The 24,296-nt window shown below is 42.5% G+C and overlaps 1 protein-coding gene and 1 long non-coding RNA gene across 2 annotated transcripts in view; one reads left to right on the forward strand and one right to left on the reverse strand.

Annotated features, from left to right (window-relative positions):
- Positions 1 to 24,296, reverse strand: part of LOC129705829 (uncharacterized) — a 144,881-nt gene that overhangs the window by 43,853 nt on the left and 76,732 nt on the right. The window lies entirely within an intron of this gene.
- The window catches only part of ptpn5 (protein tyrosine phosphatase non-receptor type 5), a 76,560-nt gene continuing 68,668 nt past the window's right edge, over positions 16,405 to 24,296 (forward strand). The window contains exon 1 of the mRNA XM_055649661.1: positions 16,405 to 18,736. The gene's annotated coding sequence lies outside the window, so the exon portion shown is untranslated. The remainder of the gene's footprint in view (positions 18,737 to 24,296) is intronic.

The following is a 24,296-nucleotide window of genomic DNA, read 5'->3' on the forward strand; positions in this document are numbered from 1 at the left end:
ACTCTGTAGGAGACATTATTCATGAAAGTCAAAAAAGTTTGGGCAGGTCCTAACTGGATAACGCAGATTCAATTTCAAACATATCTGTCCTTTTAAATATTGACTGTGTAGTCACAGTCTTACAGAGCTCAATTGATCTGCTCCAAGTTGCTCTCCAACAGAATGCTGGTAAACTGTGTGACAGGTGCATGTGGGAGATGATGGGGAAGTGGGAACTCCACTTCCTACTCATGCATCATACATTGGGCAGTCAACATCCTGCCTCATCTTCTGATAGCTAAACCTGCCCATTGACACGTACAGGTGGAGCAATGCTTGTTGAGCTTTTCATGCTTTGAACACTGAGAGGTGACTCAATGGTCAGAGTCACAATCCAAGCATCTAACCTGTTTCATGTTCCATGGATGCTGGCAGACGTTTTAATTGCTTCTGGCATTTCTGTTTTGACTCAAACTATGTTGGTTAATGACACAAAATGCTGGGGTAACTCAGCGGGACAGGCAGCATATCTGGAGAGAAGGAATGGGTGACTTTTCAGGTTGAGTCCCTTCTTCAGACTGGTTTGGTTAATGAGGTGATGAGGATGAGGAAGCATTGACTACATTGCTGTTTGTGTTTGCTGCAGTATAATCGTGGGTTTTAGATTGCTTAGCTTTTATTAACTTTACTTTCCTAACCTATTCCAAATTCCTTTGACAGCCTTTGTGCCCAAAATACATTAAACTTAGTTATGAATGTAGTAGTTAACATAGAAACATAGACAAAGGAGCAGGAATGAACCATACTGTCCTTTGTCCCTGCTCCACCATTATATACAATCAGGGTTGACCATTTATCCCATTCTCTTCCCATGCTCCTTAATAACAAAATAAATCTATCCATATCCTTCTTAAATATATTCAGTAATTTGGTGTCCACAGCTTTGTGCTTGAGAATCCTACAATTTCACTTTCTCCTCATCTCAGTCCTTATGTCTTACTTTGTATCCTGTGACCATGATCCATCTATCAAGTGCATCATCTTATCCTCCAAGGCAGAGGAACCAATTTCCCTGCTTGTTGAGCCTTGTCAGAGTTTTGCACGTTTTAGTGAGATATCCCCTCTCATTTTTCTGAATTCAATCAAGTACGGGCCGTCAACCCAATCCCTCCTTATATGATAGTACTGACATTTCAAGAATTATTCTGATGAACCTTCAATGTTAAGTACATATTTTCTTTTATTCAGAGACCAATATTGCTAAAAAAAAAACGTTGTGTCACCGTCCTCAATCCTTGCGATGAAGACCACTATTTCACTTCTCAGTGCATGTGCATGTTTGGTTTTAGTGACTGGTGTGCATCAACTTTTCACAATCACCATTTAACTAATTAACTAACATTTCTGTTTAGCATGATGGCTTGCCTAATCTAATTAACTGAGCCCCCACAGACCTTGGGATAGAGAATTCCCTAGATTCACATGCCACTGTGTGAAGGCAGTTTACGTCTCAGTCTCTTACCCAGAGCTTATGATACCAAATTCCACTATCTTGCTCATCAACCATAGGAAAACATTCCTCACAAACCTTTTAATAATTTAAAATATATATTTTTGTTTTAATGCTGCTCACTCTCTTCTCATTAGACAGCCCTCTTTAACCCTGGAATCAATTTGAAACTAAAATTTACAATGCTGGCATAATGCAGAAAGTCCAGCTGTGTCTATGGAGAGGGTAACAGACGTGGCATTTCAAGTCAATAACCTTGCTAGTTCTGCTGTAAGGCCTTCAACCTGAAACTGTAACTCTGTTTCTCTCCCTGCAGATGCTGCCTGATATAAGAGTATAAGAAACTGGAGCAGGAGTGGCGTATTTGGCTTTTCAAACATGCTTTGTCGCTGAATAAATCACATTGATCCAACATTGGCCTCAATTCCACTTTCCTGCTCTGCCCCCAAACATACTCCAGCTCTCTTGTAGTTTAAATGTCTGTTAAGCTACTGAGAATTGCTGGCATTTTCTATTTTTATCTCTGATTCCCACATTTATTTTCTTTTTGGTTTTTCAATCAACTAAATGAACCTTTATTCCCATTCTATCACCCCTTCCTCCCATTCACCAGTAACAACCAACACACCCCAACCACAGGATGTAAAAGCAACATCTTGTTGCCTTTTGGAGCACTGTTAATTAGATTTGAGACTCTGATACATGGCCTAGCAACTTGCTTAGTTTCCAGCTTCAGGCCACTTGTTGGCTGAATAATCTAAATGTATTCAACATCTTGAATGCACTGAGGTACTGGGCGATGTACTGCACAAATACAAATCAATATACTTACGTTTAATAAGATACTTCCCTAGTGAATCATATAAGATTTGTAAAAGTATCCTGTCAAAGTATATCCTTGATCAGGTGGGAATGCCAAACTGATATATTTCAGTGATGCTGCCTAACAATAGAGTGGTAAAACCCTACTCTTCAAAATGTAGGTAGGTTTCTACAACATGATAGTTGCTTTCATAAGAAAGCTTTCATTTTAGAACATTGCATATAAAAAGTCAGTTGTGTAAATGGGGAAAAAAGGTGAGGTTAGAATTTCAGACATTATTTTTCCTGCAGGGATTTTTAACAAACAAGGTATTTTTTAATAGCGAAATAGCTAAAAAACAGACAAAGTGCTGAAGTAACAGTGGATCAGGCAGCATCCCTGGAGAACGTGGATATGTGACTTTTCAGGTCAGGACCCTTCTTCAGACTTATTGTAGTGGGTGGGGGGGGGGGGGGGGAGGGACAAGCCAAAGCATGGCAGGTAATAGTTGAACACAGGCAAGGAGGTTGGACAAAGGTCAGTGATAAAAAGAAAGGATTGAAGAGTTGCAAATTGTGAAGTCAGAGAAATGAGTGCAGGTGGAGGGAGAGGGGAGAAATTGGTGCGGGGGAAGGGGGAAATTGAATTGGTACATCTAGGTGGGGCTCAGGTGAGGGAGGGGGTAGAATGGGGGTGTGGGGAAGAAAGGAGAGGTGCTGGATGGGGGGGAAAGGCGTGGATGTTATTTGAGGTGCTCTGAAATTGGATGTCAGTGTTCATACCATTGGGTTGTAAGCTACCCAAGCGGAATATAAGGCGATGTTCTTCCAGTTTGCATGTGGCTTCACTCAGGCAATGGAGGAGGCCCAGAACAGAATGGTCAGCATGGGAATAGGACGGGGAGTTGGAATGATTGCCCCCCTAACCTCCTCTGCGCAAAACGTGCGAAGGACATAAATCAGGTGATCTGCTTTAAAAAACCTATATGAATGGACAATGCATGATAAATAATGTAAAAGAAATGGTCTAACTTTCCAAGAACGACATATTAAAATGGTGACAAAAAAATCATAGGAGGAATAAAGGGTCATTTGGCCCTTCGAACCAGCACCGCCATTCACTGTGATCATGGCTGATCATCCACAATCAATACCGCATTCCTGCCTTTTCCCCATATCCCCTGACTCTGCTATCTTTAAGAGCTCAACCGAACTCTCTCTTGAAAGCATCCAGAGAATTGGCCTCCACTGCCTTCTGAGGCAGAGAATTCCACAGATTCACAACACTCTGTGTGAAAATGTTTTTCCTCATCTCTGTTCTAAATGGTTTACCCTTTATTCTTAAACTGTATCCCCTGGTTCTGGACTCCCCCGACATCGGGAACATGTTGCCTGCCTCTAGCATGTCCAACCCCTTAATAATCTTATATGTTTCAATAAGATATCCTCCCATCCTTCTAAATTCCAGAGTATACAAGCACAGCCACTCCATTCTATCAACATATGACAGTCCCACAATCACGAGAATTAACCTTGTGAACCTACGCTGCACTCCCTCAATAGCAAGAATGTCCTTCCTCAAATTTGGAGACCTAAACTGCACACAATACTCCAGGTGTGGTTTCACTAGGGCCCTGTACAACTGCAGAAGGATCTCTTTGCTCCTATACTCAACTCCTCTCAACATGCCATTTGCTTTCTTCACTACCTGCTGTACCTGCATGCTTACTATCAGTGACTGATGAACATGGACCCCCAGATCTCGTTGTACTTCCTCTTTTCTCAACTTGACACCATTCAGATAATAATCTGCCTCCCTGTTTTTGCCACCAAAAGGGATAACCTCACATTTATCCACATTAAACTGCATGTGCCATGCATCTGCCCACTCACCCAACCTGTCCAAGTCACCCTGCATCCTCATAGCATCCTCCTCAAAGTTCACACTGCCACCCAGCTTTGTGTCATCTGCAAATTTGCTAATATTACTTTTAACCCTTCATCTAAATCATTAATTATCTTGTGTCTCCAGTCAATCTACACCATGTGCAGGATGGCAGCAGGCCAGCCCCATGCAATTATCTACAAAAATAGAATATAGATGTTTGATCACAAAATGTACACTCCACCCTAAGTCTAGACAGGTTTATCTGCATTCCAAACACTTGGTACCCTGGATTCGAATTGTGGTGATCATAAGGATAGAATGCGGTCTGATGGAACACTTTAAGATATAATTATGAAGCTTGACCTGAGAGAACGAAAATCAACAAAGTATAACTCAGGGCTCCAATAATGTCGCTATTTACCACTAAAATAACTCAGTTGATATGTTTAGTAAAATAAAATAGCATCTTACTGCAAAGTATTAATCCTTTTGAAATATCACAGATGCCTTTTAGAGTTAAGGAACCAAATAATTTCTCGATTTAGATTGAAATAAAAGCTAGATAAATATTACAATACATCATTATGCACACAATGTTCCTGATGTTGGGAGATTTCAGCTCTGCCTTTAACACTGTCATCCCCGCTAGCTTGATCACCAAACTCAGCGGACTTGGCATCTCCACCTCCCTCTGCAATTGGACACTGGATTTCCTCACCAACAGACCGCAGTCTGTTAGGGTCAACAACCTCACCTCCTCCACTATAACACTGAACACACAGTGCTGTGTGCTCAGCCCTCTCCTCTACTCCCTCTTCACCCATGACTGCATCCCTGAGAATGGCTCCAACGCCATCATTAAATTTGTCGACGACACCACGGTGGTAGGACTGATCAGTGACAACGACAGGGAGGAGGTCCAGCACCTGACAACCTGGTGTGCCAACAATAACCTCGTCCTCAACTCCAAGAAGACAAAGGAACTTATTGTTGACTTCAGGAAGAACAGAGGGGGCAGACATACCCCCATCCATGTAAATGGGACTGAGGTGAAGCGCGTCTCCAACTACAAATTCCTCGGGATACACATCTCGCAGGATCTGTCCTGGTCCCTCAACACCTCCAAGCTGATCAAAAAGGCGCAGCAGCGCCTTTACTTCCTGTGGAGGCTCAAGAAAGCTCATCTGTCCCCCCAGATCCTGACCAACTTTTACCGCTGTACCATCGAAAGCATCCCCACCACTTGCTTCACGGTATGGTACAGCAGTTGAACCGTAGCGGACAGGAAGGCACTACAACGGGTGGTGAAAACCGCTCAGTACATCATCGGTGCCCCGCTCCCTGCCATGGATGCCCTCCACCAAAAACGGTGTCTGAGACGGGCCGGGAAGATCATCAAAGACCCCTCCCACCCTAACCATGGACTGTTTGCCCTCCTCCCATCAGGGAGGCGGTACAGGAGCCTCAGGTCTCGTACTAGTAGGATGAGGAACAGCTTCTACAACAACACTATCACATTGCTGAACTCGGAGTCCCGCCGATAGATTTCTCCAGTCTCTCCGTCCACATTGTTTGCTTATTCTGTATTTTTATTTCTATATTGCACTATTACTACGGACTGACGCTAAACTGCATTTCGTTGTACCCATACTTGTATCTGTGCAATGACAATAAAGTTGAATTGAATTGAATTGAATTGAATTGAGTCCAGAACCAGGGGGTCACAGTTTAAGAATAAGGAATAGTCCATTTAGAACTGAGATGAGGAAAAACATTTTCACCCAGGGAGTTGTGAATCTGTGGAATTCTCTGCCACAGGAGGCAGTGGAGGCCAATCCACTGGATGTACTCAAGAGAGAGTTAGATATAGTTCTTAGGGCTGACGGAATCAAGGGATATGGGGGAAAGCAGGAACGGGGTACTGATTTTGGATGATCGGCCATAGTGAATGGCAGTGCTGGCTTGAAGGGCCGAATGGCCTACATGCACATATTTTCTATTTTTCTATATAAAGTGAACATACGAACTGCAACCAATTGAACAAAGTGACTAATAAGCAGCATTATACTCAGTCTTGGCAATATACTGTCTTACTTTGCTCATCACCCCAAGCTGGTCAATGTGTTAATTAAACAACCCAAGGTTATGGGGTTCCTCTTGCCTATCTTTTCCAACTTCAAGATCCAATTTGCCCAGCATACAAAACAATGTTTTTAATAATAAGTATATGTTCAGAAACTATCTGCTCTTTTCATATCAGTTTATCCACAAATTAGGATGATTATTCAATTCCCATAGGGTCTGGTTCCACTCAAAATCTAACTTCATTCATTCATTTCCTAAAGTCTTCAGCTCTGCAACTAATCTATGGTCCTGACTAATTCTAGTCTTGATCTCCAGCTGATATTATTGATAGCAAACATATATGCACTGATGAAACATATTTTCTAGTGAAACAAAGAAATTTGACCCATGGATTAGCCAAAGTCCAGATGATGGCATTAATGATTTGCACTCATAGGGCTAAATTTAACCCAATACATGGTGGATTTAAGGGCCTGTCCCACTTGTGAGACCTCCACCGCGACCTCTGGGGACCTTAAGCGACTTTAAAAAAAAATCAAGGTTGCGGTGACCTACGACCTCCTACAACCTTCCTCAACTATGTGTACGATCTCCTACGACTATGTTGAAGACCTCCTTCAACTATGAAGAAGACCTCTTTCGACCTCCTTCGACTATGTTGGACTGGCTTCGACCATGTACGTTTTACTCGAGGATGGTCTCTGGCAAATTGGTCCGTGAATGAGCCCGACCCCTTCAACCTCAGAGGACCACACCGAAAACCAACAACGACCAGTGACGAGTGTCTACAGCTCAAATGATCACCTGATTAAATGATGTCATGCCTGTATTTTTTTCTCACTAAAAAATGCCTCCCAGCTTTAAAAAACATAATTCTGAACCATGCAAGTAAGGAAGAAACTAGTTTGGAGGATGTTAGTAAAAATACAACTACTGCTGTTTGCAGTAGCCCTTTTGCTTCAGCAGCCTTTTAAGAAAGGCAGACGGGGAAGAGCAAGGGTGAAGAGGAAGCACAAGAAGAGGTCTCAATGGGTGAATGGAGATGATGTGATGAACTGTCCCAGTACACCAGATGACTGGATGAGTGGCGCTGGGCTTTGACAGATGGAACTTTAAGCACACATGTGGAGCAGTGGATGGCAAGCATGCCATTCTTGTCCCTGTCCCTGTACCCCTCATTTTCCTTATCATACAGGATGGCATTCTGCTGGGACCATTCCTCAAGGACCCCCTCCTGCTGCCTGGTGAAAGTGTAGGGCATAACCTTCCTCCAGCCCTCCCTCACCACCAATGGGGCATCTGCCTCTGATGTTGTGTCAGACACAGGAGAAAGGGCTGCTTTGCTGCCTTCAAATGAGGCAGTGAAGGATGAGGTGGTGGTGGGGACATATACTACCACCCTGGTCTCCTCCTCCAGGGGTCTCTCATGCAGGGCTACATCCTCCTGCACTATCACCCCCTGTGGCATCACCTGCTGCCACTCCTCCTCCTGGGTGGGCAACACCTGCATGGCAGGTTTTTTTTAGGGTTGTCCCCTCCCCCCTGTGCTGTTGCCTTTTTGGTGCCATCTCTAAAACACGTCTCCTCTCCAAAACACTCTCCTGCTATGAATGAACATGCTCTGGAGTGACAGAGATCACATGCTGCTGTTTACATTATCTTTTTTTCCTACAACCTTTTTTTCACCCCGGAGCTATTACCTTCGACTACCTTCGACTACCTACGAGCACGGCTATGACTAGCATCACGACCTACTACGACCGACTTCGACTAGACCTGCGACTAAACAATTATCAATTTTTCCCACGGTGACCTATTTTTAGTCGCGGTCAATTTTTAACATGTTGAAAAATACGCCATGACCTAGCTGAAGCCTCGACTGCGCGGAGACCACTCTCGAGCATGAAGGAGAGTGACGAAGACCTCCTACGACCTCGTGGTGACCTTGCCGCGACTAAGGGTCGCGGGTAACCTCGCCAGAGGTTGCGGTGGAGGTCTCCCAAATGGGACAGGCCCTTTAGTTTGTTTGACATGCAAGGCCTTGAGAAATCTGAAGTTTACCTCCTATTAGCACAATTCAGGTTCTATTGGAAATGTGATTGGTATGATGTCCAACAACTCATTATTACCATGTATATTATAAGAGGACATATGCCTCAGAAATACTCCATTATTAAATTTAAGCAAACAGATTTAGATAAAGACCTCCGGATAATGGAGGTAAATATCTCTGTCACTTGCAGGACTGACACCTTTTCACATCCCTGCTGGATCCAGATTGCCTGGTTTATTCCACACCATGATCAGACACTCTTCCTTGCACTTCCAAGGGTGTTTTCCCCTCCCTGATCCTTACAATCTTTACCATGAGACATTCATATTATTCCAGGAAGCCTTTGATTTCCTAATATTTAGTCTTTTTTGTTTAATAATAATAATAATAATAATAACTTTATTTATAAAGCACTTTTGGGCAACATCAGTTACCACAAAGTGCTGTACATGGGAAATCACAAAAAGTTATCACAAATTACTAAAATCATTAAGAGGACAGGACTATAAAAACAGTAAAAAATTAAAAGACATTAAAAGCACTAAAACAGGAACAATGTCTCAGCCAGTGTCGAAAGCCAGTGAAGGTAAAAGTGCGTTTTTAGGGAGGATTTAATGGATGGACATGAATGGGCCCTGTGATGGACTCTGCAGCGGCAAGATGACTTCCAGAGTGGCCGGGCAGCAACAGAAAAGGCTCTATCCCATCTGAGCAGTTCCGCTTAGCACCACTCCTCCTCCTGGTGGAGCCCCTCATTTCCGCTGACCTGAGGCACCGGGTAGGACCATATAGGTGGAGCAGCTCAGCTGCCTGGTGAAAGCGGTGCCAACCTCTCAAGCCCTCCTCAAAACCAAAAAACTCTCTTTAAAATGAACTCGAAAGTGCTTTGCTGGAGCCAGTGAAGGGACATGCCAAAATGGGGTTTATGTATCCCTCTTTCCGAGTCCTTTTTTTTCAAAGGCGAGCGGCAGCCTTTTGGACTAACCTCCTGAGACGAGCCAACGAAGCTCGCGAGACTCCAGTGTAGAGCGCATTACAGTTTTTCCAGCCGAGAGATGAAATAAAGGCGTGAAATTACTGTTTCCTTTTTGGTGCCGCTAACATGAGAAAAGGCTTCACCTTTGCCACTCTCCTTATGTGAAAAGAGCTGGACAGAACCACTGCGCCTATTTGCTTATCTTTTTAAAATACACTGTCCATTTAAAACCCAGGTTTAAAACTGTTGGCTTTACAAACACTACAAGGCACCCAAGTCAACCTCGAGGGACGGTTCACGGCAGCCATTAGGGACCGAACAAAATCAATTTTTTCCCACGGTGACCTATTTTTAGTCGGTTTTTTAAACGTTGAAAGTCCCAGAAAGTTTAAGGCCATCCAGGACTAATGTCTCGAGCATGCAAGACAATTGACAGCAGTGATTCTAGGGAATAATGGCGATTTCTTTCCCAAGTGGCATGTACAACCTGGCTATCATCCGCGGACAAAAGTGAAAGGAAATGCCATGCCTTCTTAAAATTGAGCAAGTGGAAGTAGATTTAAAGGGAAGAACAATTCAGGGGCCTGGAAATTGAGGTATATGTGGAACCCCATATGCCAAGGGACTGAGGAGGATTCAAGGCCACCATGCTTACACGCATGGCCTTCTATATTGCCAGATAGGACCTGAAACCATCCCAGGGCACTGTCACCACAGATGACACCTTTCACATTGTTGCTGTAATCTGGATTGCCTGGTTTAATATTCCATGGTCCACACTCTTCCTTGGTCGAAGGTGGCCTGATCCTTACCATCAAGACAGAGACCACATTATTCCCGGAAGCCTTTGATTTCCTAATATTTAGTCTTTTTTGTTTGACAACTTATCTTCCCTCCACCCCCTCCCCGATATTTCATTTCATCCATACTGCACCCACTGGCCAACACCGTCTATCCCCTGCAATTGCTCCAATATTAAGGAGGAAGTTCTGATTTCTCCCCAGTTCTGAATCTCTTCTTCTGAGCTTCCAGTTCTCTTTTTCTCTTTTTGTGCTGGTCCTTGACTGACCTAACATCCACCATTGTTTTGATTGGACCCTTCTATCCTTTATTTTATTGCAGAGAGAATGATTGGCATGAAGTTTGACCCTAGCTATGTTACTGATATACCTATCACATCCCTCTTCTCAATAATCTTCCAAACAGATCAGTATCCATCTCCGATTGGCAGAGTTGATACTATTGTACCCCCTAGTGGAGACTTACCCCATCGCAATTACCCCCCGTCAGTCTATTCATGATCACTTGTGAATAATGTGTTCACAGGCAAAAACTCAGTCAACTGAACCTGATTCTGCACGGCTGTATATCCTGTGATATCTGGGCAATTATTATGTGTAATATCTATGTGCCAGAACACAAAAGAAAGAAAAATCACTTAATCATGGTAAAGCAAGAATTTTGACAATTAAAAAACTCAAACTAACTCAGTTGTTACTGATGGAATAAAATCAGCAAGTGTTTTGGTGATGTTTGACATTTTGCCCACAAGATATCTGCTGGCTCCCTATCTCTCCATTTCAGAGAGGAATGCAGTTGTACCACATACCTCCTCTGCTGCACCTCTTTTTGTGATAACTCTTTCCCTCTCCCTTATATTTTGCATTCTCTTCTACAAGGGGCAAAATAAATAGATTGGGAAGATAACAAAGGCAAGCTATTCCTGGTTGAAGAAGTGAGGGGGTGATTATATGGCAGATGCATTATATTACAGAGTGTGCAGGGATAAGAGGCAGAAGAGGATACATAAATGGGCAGCTAATGCAATTCATTGAAAGTGAAGTGCTTATGAATGTTGATTGAGTAATAGGAGTAAACTGATGAACTACACATGCTACTAAATGACATAATGTGCTGGAATAATTAGAACGGGTCAGGCAGCATCTCTGGAGGGCATGAATAGGCGACGTTTCAGGTCGGGACCCTTCTTCAGACTGATGGTAGTAGCGGGGAGAAAGCTGGAAAAGAGGCTGGGGCAGGACGAAGCCAGGAGAGTGATAGGTGGATAGAAGCGGGTGATTGACAGATGGTTGGACAAAGGCCAGAGATGAAAAGACAAAAAGCTGTGAGATAAGGGGACAAGGAGAGAAGAGGCACAAAATGTGAAGCCAGAGGAAGGGATAAAGGTGGAAGGGGATGGGGGAAGGGGGAATTATGCAAAATGGTGTGCATCAGGGTGGGGAGCAGTGGAGAAAAAGGGGTGTGACTTCTGTCTGTTTGTTTGTTACCTAAAATTGGAGAACTCAATGTTCATACAATTGGATTATAATGGTACAATCGGAATTTGATGGGCTGTTCCTCCTGTTTGCATGTGGCCTCACTCTAGAAATGAAGGAAACTTAAGTCAGTATGAGAATAGGAAGGGGAGCCAAAATGGTTAGCAACCGTGAAATCCAGCAGGCCTATGTTCAAATGAAGAAAGGTCCCAACCCAAAACATTGCATATTCATGTCCTCTGGAGATGCTGCCTGACCTGCTGAGTTACTTGGTGTCTTTTTTTTGTAAATCAGCATCTGCAGTACCTTGGGCGGTCACGGTGGCACAGCGGTAGAGTTGCTGCCTTACAGCAAAATTCAGCGCCAGAGACCCAGGTTCGATCCCGACTACGGGTGCTGTCTTATGGAGTTTGTACGTTCTCCCCGTGATCTGCGTGGGTTTTCTCCAAGATCTTCGGGTTCCTCCCACACTCCAAAGACGTACAGGTTTGTAGGTTAATTGGCTTGATTAATTGCCTTGATAAAAAAAAAGTTAAAAATTGTCCAAGTTGGCGATATGCAGAGTACTGCCCTGCCGACCACAACATTCAGAAGGTTCAGAAGCTTGTGTATGCAGCACATTTGCCAAGAATGAAACAATATTAGGTTTAAATCACAGGAAATTGATGAGGCAACAAAATATGTTCATATTATCTCAAAGAAGACACAAAGTGCGGGAGTAACTCAGTGGTCTAGGCAACATCTCTGGAGGCATCTCTGGAGAACACAGATAAGTGACATATCAGGATGGGTGTGTTCTGCTGACTGATGGTGGTGGGAGGGAAAGCAAGTTGGAAGAGAGAAGGGACAGGATAATGCCGAGCAGGTAATAGGTGGATACAGGTGAGGGGATGGGATTGATAAGCAGATGGTTGGGCAAATGTCAGAGAAGAAAAGACAGAATATATGTGACAAAGGGATTGAAGAGTTGCAAATTGTGAAGCTAGACAAAATAATGTAGGTGGAAGGGGAAGGAGAGATATAGGTGTGAGTCCAAGTGGGGCAGAGGGAGAGAGGGGGGGAGGAAGAGGGGCGTGGTTTGTATTTATCTAAAATTGGAGAATTCCACGCTCATACAGTTGGGTTGTAAGATACTCATGTGGAAAATTAGATGCTGTTCCACCCGTTTGCCTGTGGCCTCACTGGCAGTGGAGAAGGACCAGCATAGAAAGGTCAGTCTGGAAATGTGAAGAGGAGTTAAAATGGTTAGCAACTGGCAGATTCCGTGGGCCTTGCCGAAATGGCCTAGCAAAATGGTCGCCAAGTTTAAGCTTGGTCTCGCCGATATGTAGGAGGCCACATTGGCAACAGTGAATGCGATAGATGAGGTTAGAGGAAGTACATGTAAACCTCTGTCTCATCTGGAAGATGTGACTGGTGTTGGAATCATGCTGGGGTAAAAGGTGAAGACCAGACAGGGGCGGAAAACCCGGGGGGCCAGAGGGGACACGTCCCCCCCCCCATGTTTTGAGAGGTGGGGGACATCCCCCCCAAGTTTTTGTAATCCGGATTTAAAAACCCGGTGAAATCTCCGCTTTCCGTGAGACAGTGGGGGTGGGACTGATGATTGAGGGCGCCGATTGGACGAGAGAGACGTCAGTCGGCAGGCAATGGGGGCGGGACATGATGATTTAGCGCGATGATTGGAGGAGGGAGGAGTGGGGAGGGGGATGGGACTGAGGATAGAGTACAGTGATTGGAGGAGGGAGACGTGGCACAGACCTGCGCTTCATCCGTAGCCAGGATCGATCCTAGCCGGGTCTCCGGCGCTGTCCCGAGTGCCCCCCCCACAGGTGTCCAGAGAGGTCCTATATCCTCCGCTATAGGATCTTTGGTCGGGTCAGATGGGAGCTGTACCCCCCAGGCCCACAGCCAGCGCAGAGAAGCAGCGCTAAACGCAGCTCAACTCAGCCTTTCCCGCCAGGTGAGCCTACAGCCCTTCCTGGACTTGCGGGAAATATGGCCAGCGCGGAGAAGCAGCGCTGGTATCCCGTCAGTCCAGACAGGGCTGTAGTTAACCCGGTGAGACAGGCAGAGTTGAGCTGCATATAATGCTGGATTGAGCCTCTGAAGCCTCACGCGTGTGCGCTTGCGTGCGTGCGTGTGTGTACGTGTGTGTGTGCGTGTGTGTGTGCACATGCGCGCGTGGCCGCCAAAAAATTGTGTCCCCTCCATGTTTTGATAGCGAGTTCCGCTCTTGGGACCAGGGGTACTATATCCTTGTTCCTTCTGGGGGGAAAGGGGTGTGAAAGCAGAACCATGGGACACAGCAGAGTCGCGGATGAGGGATACATCTACGACAGCAGTGGGGGAAGCCATGTTCTTCAGAGATGCTGCCTGACCTGCTGATTTACTCTAGTACTTTGTGTCTTTTTTTGTAAACCAGCATCTGCAGTTCTTCGTTTCTTCATTTTTATATTATTTCGTCTGCTAAGCATCAAAGGCTTACTACTACTTTGCTCAACTACCCCCCAACAACACCTTCTTGATAAAAGCCACAGGTTTCTTCCTTGAAATGATAGGGAAAAGGAAATTCCACTTTCCCTTGGCTGCAGCCAGCAGGAACTACATTGTGCCATTAAAAGTATTAAAAGCAAAGTAAGTTAAATATTTGACTAATTAAGGAATAGTGAACGATGGAGAAATGGCAGAGAATAGGAATTGAGGCCAGCATAGATCAGCATTGATGATATTAAGTGGCCGGGCAGGCTTGAACAACCTGAGAGCCCACTTGTTTTCATGTGTTTATGTTATAGTGAGCTGTGCAGACCAGAAGCACGCTGTTTAAATCCCTTTTGGTTATGATGACATTGTTGAGTTCAGTCAGTGCAATAGGTGGGATGGTGACACAAGGAACTGCAGATGTTGGATTCTTGAGCAAAATACAATGTGCTGGAGGAACTCAGCAGGTCTGGCAACATCTGGAGAGAAAATGCACAGGTGACTTCTCTGAATGGGACCATGCTGCAGACTGATCAGTCTGAAGATGGGCGTCCTGACCCAAAATTTGTCAGTCCATTTCCTCCTGAGAAGTTAACAGACCCACTGGGTTTCTTCAGCACTTTGTGTTTTGCTCATTTGGTGCGGTGGTATTGGTAGTTTCACTCTCCCTGGCCTAGAAAAGATGTTCACAGAGTGCGCGTCTCTCAATAACAGGCTCCGGCATGGCCAAGATATAGTTGATTGCCCTTGCTTTAAGAGACCACAACTACCATTTCTACATTTGTGCATTAAGAAGAGTAACTCTGCTGGATTGTGTGAATAATCAAACCACAGTATAGTTCAGTGCCAAAAAGTAAATGAATTGGAAGGGTGAAATTCCTTTCAAGCCTGAGCTCAAAGCACACACAGTATTTAGTAATTACCGTAATGTGCTAAACTGCGTCATGCAGTTTCACATCTTGTGATGCTTTCACTGCCAGCCTTGCTCTATTGTTATGCACAATAGCTCACCTTTGCTGATGTAAGCTGCTCTTGATGGTTTAATGTCACATGCCTACGTCACTGACAGTTGAGAAATACATGCTTGGAGAATTTACAAGGTACCTAGTGTGTTGCTATTCAGCCACAACGGACTCCCCTCACAGATTGTCACGCTCTCCAGTTCACAGAACACAGTTCACTGACCCACAACTCAAGCCAGAGGGCAAAAAAACCCAATGTATTCACAGAGATAGAATCAAACAGCTTAAAATGTAGCTGAAAAAGGATAAGAAATACAGAGGTAAGTAAGAATTTGTGGGGGTTAAAATGGATCAGGAAATCTTGATTGCATAATTATTCTGCACCTGTGCAACATCAATGTTTCAAATCTGTGCTTCCTGTTAATTTGCATATTTGAGCATTTAGGTAAGACCAACCAGACTGTTTCTCACCTGACTGTATCAGCGTGGTTCCAATCTCTGGAGTAGCTGGCATTAGTTCGCACTTAAAAGACAAGTGCAATGTAGCTGCAGCAGGTGGTAGAATTCATTGAGGAGATGCTTGTAACTTGCTAGAGGATACAACATTGGTGAGAGCTCTGCAATTTTGTGATACTATATTAGGAGCCTTGAGATAGGAGATGGAGACATAAGGTAATCTGAGTCCACAGAAAGCTATTTGGATACAGCTCCTAAGGTAGTGGTAGAAGGCAGGTCCAGTGCGATTCTACCAGAGCATCCATGCCTGGGAGGAACTAGTTATTGGAGACGGTTTGAAATCAAATTCAGCTTTTTACACACTGCAGTCTTTAGAAAGCATGGTCTGGAATACTCAAATAATAGAAGTAAAACTCAGCAGAAATTAATAAGTTACTACTAAGTTTCAAGTAGATGATGATCCCTTCAAATAAGACAGATTTGGGTTGGGGGTATCCTTCCTGCTGCTAAATGTTTGGTTTGTCACGCATGTGGAATACTTACGGCTGTATTGTTCAGATATAATTTGACACTGTTGTTGTCCAGTCATGAGAAATAGAAAATGGAGGAGACCACATAGACCTTGGAGTATTCTGGCATTTATTAAGATAATGACAGATCCCATGCCTGGCCCACCTTCTCTGACCATTTAAGTGTTGAAAAATTATCGTTCAGCTTTGAATATAGGAGGTAGGAAATTTCAACGGTTGACAACTCTTTGCATAAAGGAAATTCTTAGTTCTAAATGGCAAGTGCAATGTCTTGATACCTTGACCTAGTTCTAATTATCAAACTGAGAAGAAATAGCAAGGATTTGAAAGCCTGAGCTTTCGGGAAAGGTTGGGCAGGCTAGGTCTTTATTCCTTGGAGTGCAGGAGGCTGAGGGGTGATCTTATATAGTTGAATAAAATCTTGAGTAGAATAGATAGGGTGAATACACAGAGTCTTTCACCCAGGGTAGGCAAATCAAGAATGAATAGATATACAGTAGCTTTAAGGTGAATGTATGGAGGAATGGTGGTGGGCGGAATGCAATTCCTTTCCTTTCTGTCTCATTACTGTTTGCAATTTTAATCTAAAGGATATTATCGTTTCTGACGATCAGTACAATCAAAATGGTGCAGCCCGTGGAGTCACAGCTGATTTGGGTTTGATCCTGACCTCCAGTGCTGTCTGTCTAGAGTTTGGCCTGTACCTACATGGGTTTTCGCCACGTGCTCCAGTTTTCTCCTACATCCTCAAGACATGCTTGACGATAGATTAATTGGTTATTAATTGCCCATGATGCCTCGGTATGAGGGAGTTAGATGTGGCCCTTGTGGCTAAAGGGATCATGGGTGTATGGAGAGAAGGTAGGTACGGGATACTGAGTTGGATGATCAGCCATGATCATATTGAATGGCGGTACTCCTGCACTTATTTTCTATGTTTCTATGTTTCTATGTAAGTGGCAAAATCTAAGCAGAGGTGATGGGAATGTAGGGAGAATAAAATTAGATTAATGTAGGATTAGTGTAGAAAGTTTGAAGAAATTCAGCATGTTACCAAATATTCTAATAAAGTTCTAGATGCACTTTAGAGAGTATCCTGACTGGAACCTGTTGCAGCAATTCCAATGCTAGGAATGCAAGAGGCTGCAGAGTGGTGGACTCTGCCTGGTTCATCACGATATAGCCCATCCCACTATAGAAAGCATCTACATACGGCACTGCCTCAAGAAGGTGGCATCCATCATTAAAGATCCCCACCATCCGGGTCATACCCTTACATCACTGCTACCATTGGAAATGACGCATTAAATCACACACCACTGGGTTCAGGAAGAAACTTTCGTACAACCATCAGTTCTTAAACCGACCTGCACGACCAATCCTACTCAGCAATGGAAAGCTACAGATCACCTCTTGCACCACCAAGGACCTGGTTTCTAATTGTGCTTTACCCCAGCATCTTGCTTTTTGTACGGTCATTTGTCCTTTCGTTATCTTGTATAATCTATGTTTTATTTCTTGTCTGAGCTGATATGCCTGTGTTGCTGCTGCAAGCAAGATCCCACTGAACGTGCATTTGCCAATAAACTATGCTTGACTTGAAAATGCTACTTGACGGTTGGCATGGAATCAGTAGCCCGAAGGGACTGTTTCCATTTTACAAGACTATAACTGAGTAAAGTATAGGCAAGGTAATGTGAGAATGAAATTCAATTGTTTGTCCAAAAATTAAATTAACATGAAGAAAAATATCATCCTTTCCATTTCTTACACCTTCTCTCTCACATTTGCCTGACACAACTGTTTCTTTGATTTTAAACGTTGTTCCCCCCACAGCACTCTGATCCTTCCTGGGGTTCTGATCAGAATGCTGGAGTGCAAACATGAGAGGTGTTCAAGGAGCCACTTCAGCACATTTGCTGAGTGGTCCCTTTGAGGAATGAGTCCATTATGTTATGTTTTTTTTTCAATATTCAGGCTGTGCATAACTCTCCTGCAGCAGTAATGAGATTTTGTATGCGGCAGAGATGAAGTTTGAATTTACTGGGGTGTTTTTAGTGCACTCTGAATTTGCTCTGGTGCACCTAGAAGCAGTTTGTTTATATTCTGCACACTCCTTCTGGCATTGTTTGCTGCTTCTTTTCTCTTTTGGTTTTTCTATTCATGTTTCTGCAGAATTCAAGACAGCATGTGATGTATACATGTACGTGTGTGTGTGTGGGTGGGCTTTGAATGTATCCTGTTTATGAAAGCACTGAGCTGAAAAGAAAAGGAGAGGGCTTGAAATATAGGGGCAAAAAGAGAATAAGAAAGAAAAAAAATAGCCTACACTATTTAATCAGGGATGTGGGCGTGAAGACGACAGCTGCTCCAAAACACTTGTCGATGAATCGTGATATCCGGAGCATTTTTCCTTCAACCTTGATTAGTATCCCAGCTCGCTGGGCAGAATCACATTCTTTGTCTCCTCTGGTTTAGGAAATAGACAGAGAGAACAGTGCAAGGCTCACTTCTGACGCATCGCCTACCATACCCCAACCCCCCCACCCTCCTCACATCGTCCAACCTCAATAAGCATCATCACCAGAATCTGCCACCAAATACTCGGCACTGTCAGCTACAGGTGCCCGGAGGAAGGTGGTCCAGCATATATAGTATGACAGAATTCACGTGTTGCCTGTGATTAACCCTGGTGGACATGAGATAAACAGCAAGTCGCCCGGCCAACTTCTTCGAATGGTAAATATCCATTTCTTTGATCTCTTTCTTTAATTTGCTACTCGTTGCAGGGAACCTTCCAGGTGCCTTCAAAAGACATCTTCTCAAAATAGTCTTTCAGTTTAACCCTTAATGCAATAATTCGTGTGAAGCTTTTAATCTGTCCAAATATTATTGTATCCTCAATGTAATAGTAGCAGCTGTGTGTTGAATGTTTCATTCATTGTTTAATTGGACATATCAGTCTTATATCCAGAGAATCTGGTTGTGGCACATTAAGGATGTTACAACACATGTGGTTCCGTTATTAAAATCCTGAGTTAGAACATTTTGAAGATCATGTCATCATATTTCAACACTGATGCATTTGGTCGACAGGTTGATGTATTTTATTCATCATTTTGTGGATGTCAGACACACTAGGTTAAAGGCAGTTCCATGAATAAGCCATGGTCTGTCTGTTTCTTTGAGTTTGCAGTCTGGTAATTTCCAAATTATAAATGTAGCATCATATATCTTTTACATTTTTTAAAACATTACAAGCTCATTTTTTCCACTTTCTCGTGAGGTTTATGACATGGTAACATTGATTTGTTATTGAGCTTTGATCATCATCATCATCAAAAGATCTTATACCGCAGTCCCATCCACACTATCTCTGCTGAGTTTGGAGCTGGCAAATATAGCTATTGTGTAAGCTAATGAGTATATATGTAATCAGGGATTTTGACCTATTTTTTTGAATTATTTATCTGAATTAAGCATGGTCTTACAATTTTAATAAGAAGAATTATGGTGAACCTATGATGAACCTATAATGGCTTCATACATTAAATTGGGTAATTATAATGAAAGAAATACTCCATATAAAGTAAACGAGCGTAATAATACACTGATAGCATGGAAGATAATTTCAACATTATTATTTTTTTCTAATCATCACGTGAGGAGAATTTTGAGTGAATCACACAGCTTGCGAGCAGGTTTAACTCCACAATGGTTCAATTTGGTGAAAATAGTGAATGCCTTTCTTTTACATGTTGTTAAGCCATCTGAATAAATATTTGATCACAAAAAGTCACATGCTTTGATTATAGTTGTTGTATAATATCCAAAATTGGTAACATAATAATTTCTCTCATTCAAGAATGATTTCAAAACACTTCTGGAGGGAAATATAAAGGAATTAAAAGCAGCTGTGTGAACAAAATGTAAAAATCAATAAATACTGATAATCTGAAGCAGAAATTCTGGGTTACTCATCAGATTAGGCAGAATCTTTGGAGAGAGTACTACAAAGACGTACAGGTTTGTAAGTTAATTGGCTTTCTATAAATATAAATTGTCCCTAGTGTGTGTAGGATAGCGTTATTGTGCGCGGACTCGGTGGGCCGAAGGGCCTGTTTCTGCGCTGTATCTCCAAACTAAACTAAACTAATAAAAAAGGGACAAGTTTTGTTTGTTCACTAAAATTGGCGAGTATCACAGAAAAACAAATTTTAAAAGAAATTAAAGGGAGGAGGGATTAAACACCAGGTGGGGAGGAGGCCAGTGGTCAAATTTCCAAGGGGCTTTAATAATGAGTTGTGATCATTTTAATCTGTGGAAAATCGCAGAGAAATAGTTCTCAGGGTTTCTTACAGATCTTTCACTTAAGACACTACAGCTTATTATCTCCGCAAACTTCCCTATCTTTCTCTCCATCTAAGACTCCTTAAAACATATATATTTGACCATTCATGTGATTACCTGCTCTAATGTCCCCCTAAGATAGACACAAAATGCTGGAGTAACTCAGACAGGCAGCATCTCTGGATAGAAGGAATGGGTTTGTCACCTTCCCCGAGCTAACAATGATCTATTCTACATTTGCCTTGGGCCTCGTCCCCTTTGATGTCTCGTTTTCACACTGTACCCTTCCATATCTCTGTCTCCCTCTCCTCTGGCTCTCAGTCTGAAGAATTATCTCGGCCTAAAACATCACCCATTCCTTCTATCCAGAAATACTACCTAACTTGCTGAGTTACTCCAGCATGTTGTGTCTATCTTCAGTGTAAACCAGTATCTGCAGTTGCTTCCTCAATCTAATGTCTCGCCTGCCATCAATTATCTTGTCCATAAATCTCCTGGTGAAGCATCTTAAAATGTTTTTGCCATGTTTATTTCAGATATTACATAAAATGCGGCAGCTTTTTAAATCCCTTATGAATAGCCGACTCTCTTGTGTCGGAAACAGGAAATGGCCCATTGGCTCGTGTGTAGGCAGGAGATATAGGAGACATAATGGCAGAATATGCGGCTAGTTCAGGAATTGGGAGTACACCACACTCATGCATGTTGTCTTGTACTCTTTGGTACTAATGTCATTGGAATATATGAACAATTTATCTTCCTTGTGATTTGAGGACACAACCTAGACCAGGAATGGTGATGATTACATAAATGATGGACTTGCAAGCATTGTAGCAAAGGAACATTTAGCAAGTCATTCGTGATAATTTCCTGTTCAGTTTGTGTAAATTGCAGCAAATGGATATTGCTTGAATTGAAAGATTGCGGGGTGGAATTGGAGTGATGAAGGGAAGGGGTGGGAGTGATGAAGGGAAGGGGTGGGAGTGACACAGAATCAAATTAGATTGAGATTAAATTCAGAATGATCCTTCTAGATTTGTCAATCCCAAGTGAGCAAACAATTAAATACACAAATGGCACAATGTGCAATATTTTCATGAACATTAAAGCAATGGAAACTTTCTTGTTGAATTAGACACAGTGGTCATGTGAAAGTTTCCTAACTTTTGTACAGCAGGGGAGCCAACATTCATTTCAAACTTCTGTCTTCTCAATAATTGCTTCCTGGAAATTGACGGATAGGTCTCTCAAAGCAATGTCCAGTACCTTTTTAATGGGTGATGGACCAGCTAATTCTATGCACATCCTAAATAGGGCTTTGGAACAATGCTATGGCATTGTTTGCTAGAATAGTTGTGGCAGCAACAAAAAACTGCACAATGTCATTGTATAGTTTTCAGTGTAATACAGTTTTGTCAATAGAAAAACATCTACTCTGAACACAGGTCACACATGTTCAGGCAGGAATACTTGGAGTTTCAGGTGTAAAATTTGGAGTCAGCACGCCCCTCTGCAACTGGATCCTCGATCTCCTAACCAACAGACCACAATCAGCGAGGGTAGGTGACAAATCATCCTCTATGATAATCCTCATCACTGGTGCCCCGCAAGGATGCGTTCTCTGTCTATTCTCTATACTCCTTATACACTTATGACTGTTCAGCCAAATACTAATCCAACTCAATTTACAAGTTCGCAGAAGTTCGCAAATACCACCGTATTTGGCCAGATAACAAATAATGACGAGACAGAATACAGAAAGGAGATTGAGAATTTTGTAACGGAGCCAAGACAACAACCACTTGCTCAATGTCAGCAAGACAAAGGAGATTGTGATTGATTTAAGGAAGTGAAGCTGTACACATACCCCGGCACACACACACACATTGATGATGCTGTAGTAGGGATGGTCGAAAGCTTCAAGTTCCTTGAAATAAATATCATTAATAATTTGTCCTGGACCAGCCACATTGAAGGTATGACCAAGAAAGCACACCAGCACTTCTACTTCGTAAGAAGGCTTAGGAAGTTCAACATATCCCCAACAATCCTCACTAACCTATAGATGCGCCGTAGAAAGCATTATACTGAATTAGGATACATCACAGCCTGGTTGGGGAACAGGTCTATCCAAGACTACAAGAAATTTCAGAGAGTTGCGGACGTAGAAAAGATCAACACACAAACCAACCTCCCTTCCATTGCTCCATCTACACTTGATGCTGCTTCAGCAATGCCACCAGCATGATGAAGGATCATTCTCACCCTGGTCACTCCCTCTTCTCCCCTCTCCCATCAGGCAAGAGGTACAGAAGTTTGAAAATGCACACCTCCAGATTCAGGGGCAGTTTTTTCCCAGCTGTTACCAAGCAACTGAACGGTCCTCTTATCAGGTACAGTGTAGTCTGGACCTTCCATCTACGTCACTGGTGACCTGAACTATCTTTATTTGGGCTTCATCAGATGTTATATTGCACTAAAAGTTGTACCCTTTATTCTTTAACTGTGCACTGTGGATGGCTTGATGTAATCATGTATAGTCTTATCTTTGACAGTACAACATGCAAACAATTTTTTTTTCACTGTACCTCAGTACAGGTGACAATATAGAACTAAACTAAACATTGAATGATTTCTACACTCCAGTCCTATGATACTCTACATAAGTACCTATCATCTTTGGTATCTTATAATTGCAGAAGGTGTGACCTTATAACATTGTAGATGTTAGATGGTGCAATGGGCTAAGTGTTCAGCTGGCGACCGGAAGGTAGCCGGTTCAAATCCCGCTTGGAGTGCATACTGTCGTTGTGTCCTTGGGGCAAGACACTTCACCCACCTTTGCCTGTGTGTAAATGTAATGTAATTATGTGAAGCACTTTGGGGTCAATGCAAGTTGACTGAAAATGTGCTATATAAATAAGATTATTATTATTATTATATTATTATTATTAAAGATACAATAGTAGATACAATGGTGATTTTTTTCTGGGATACATATAATCCTGCTGTAAAGCAAAAATTATTTTGCTCTTTAATTACAACTGGTGAAAATGGATATGTAAAATCTTTAATAAAAGCAATAAAACATAAAGACAGCTTTAAGTGATTTTGTTGCTGGTTTCAAAAGCATCCTACTGTTTTTAAGAAGGAACTGCAGATGCTGGAAAATCGAAGGTACACACAAATGCTGGAGAAACTCAGCGGGTGCAGCAGCATCTATGGAGCGAAGGAAATAGGCAACGTTTCGGGCTGAAACATTGTCTATTTCCTTCGCTCCATAGATGCTGCTGCACCCGCTGAGTTTCTCCAGCATTTTTGTGTACCATCCTACTGTTTTTTTTGGTTGAAACTTGCATCCACTTAACATTGGAAAACTGAAAGTAGTCTCTTTAATTCGTTATTACTATGAACAACGTGGTTGTCATGTCATAGTTGAATTGTTTGAAAAAAGACAACAAATTGTAATGTATAAGCTCTATAATATTGTCTGAGGATCTGAACAAATGTTATGTAATGTTGCTGATAACACATGCTTCTAGTAATATTTCCATTTAGGCCGTTGTAGAAACTGTTCATAGTTATTATGTAACATTCATTGCTTAAAGGTATAAGAATCAATGCAGCAAATACTTTAGCTTCACATGTAAACTGTTTGAAAAATGAAGCTTCCAATCTTATGGTGGATTTTTCTGTGTCTGTTTTTTTATGTTTTTTATGTTAAGAAAGAGTACATGCATGACAATGCTTCACATTCAAAATGTATGAAAATTAGATGCTACAGGTTTGGTTAAAATGGCATACCTGTGAGCTCTATCCTACCTAAAACAGGCACATTTAATTTGAATTGTATCAGCTGGTTTTAAAGCTACTCAGGTTGCCAGTTTTCCCCATTTCAGCAATGTGTTGTTTATGAAGTACTGAGACATCCCAAGGTCATGATAAACAT

Source organism: Leucoraja erinacea, chromosome 18 (genome assembly GCF_028641065.1).
Source record: "Leucoraja erinacea ecotype New England chromosome 18, Leri_hhj_1, whole genome shotgun sequence".
In the NCBI taxonomy this organism is placed as follows: Eukaryota; Metazoa; Chordata; class Chondrichthyes; order Rajiformes; family Rajidae; genus Leucoraja; species Leucoraja erinaceus.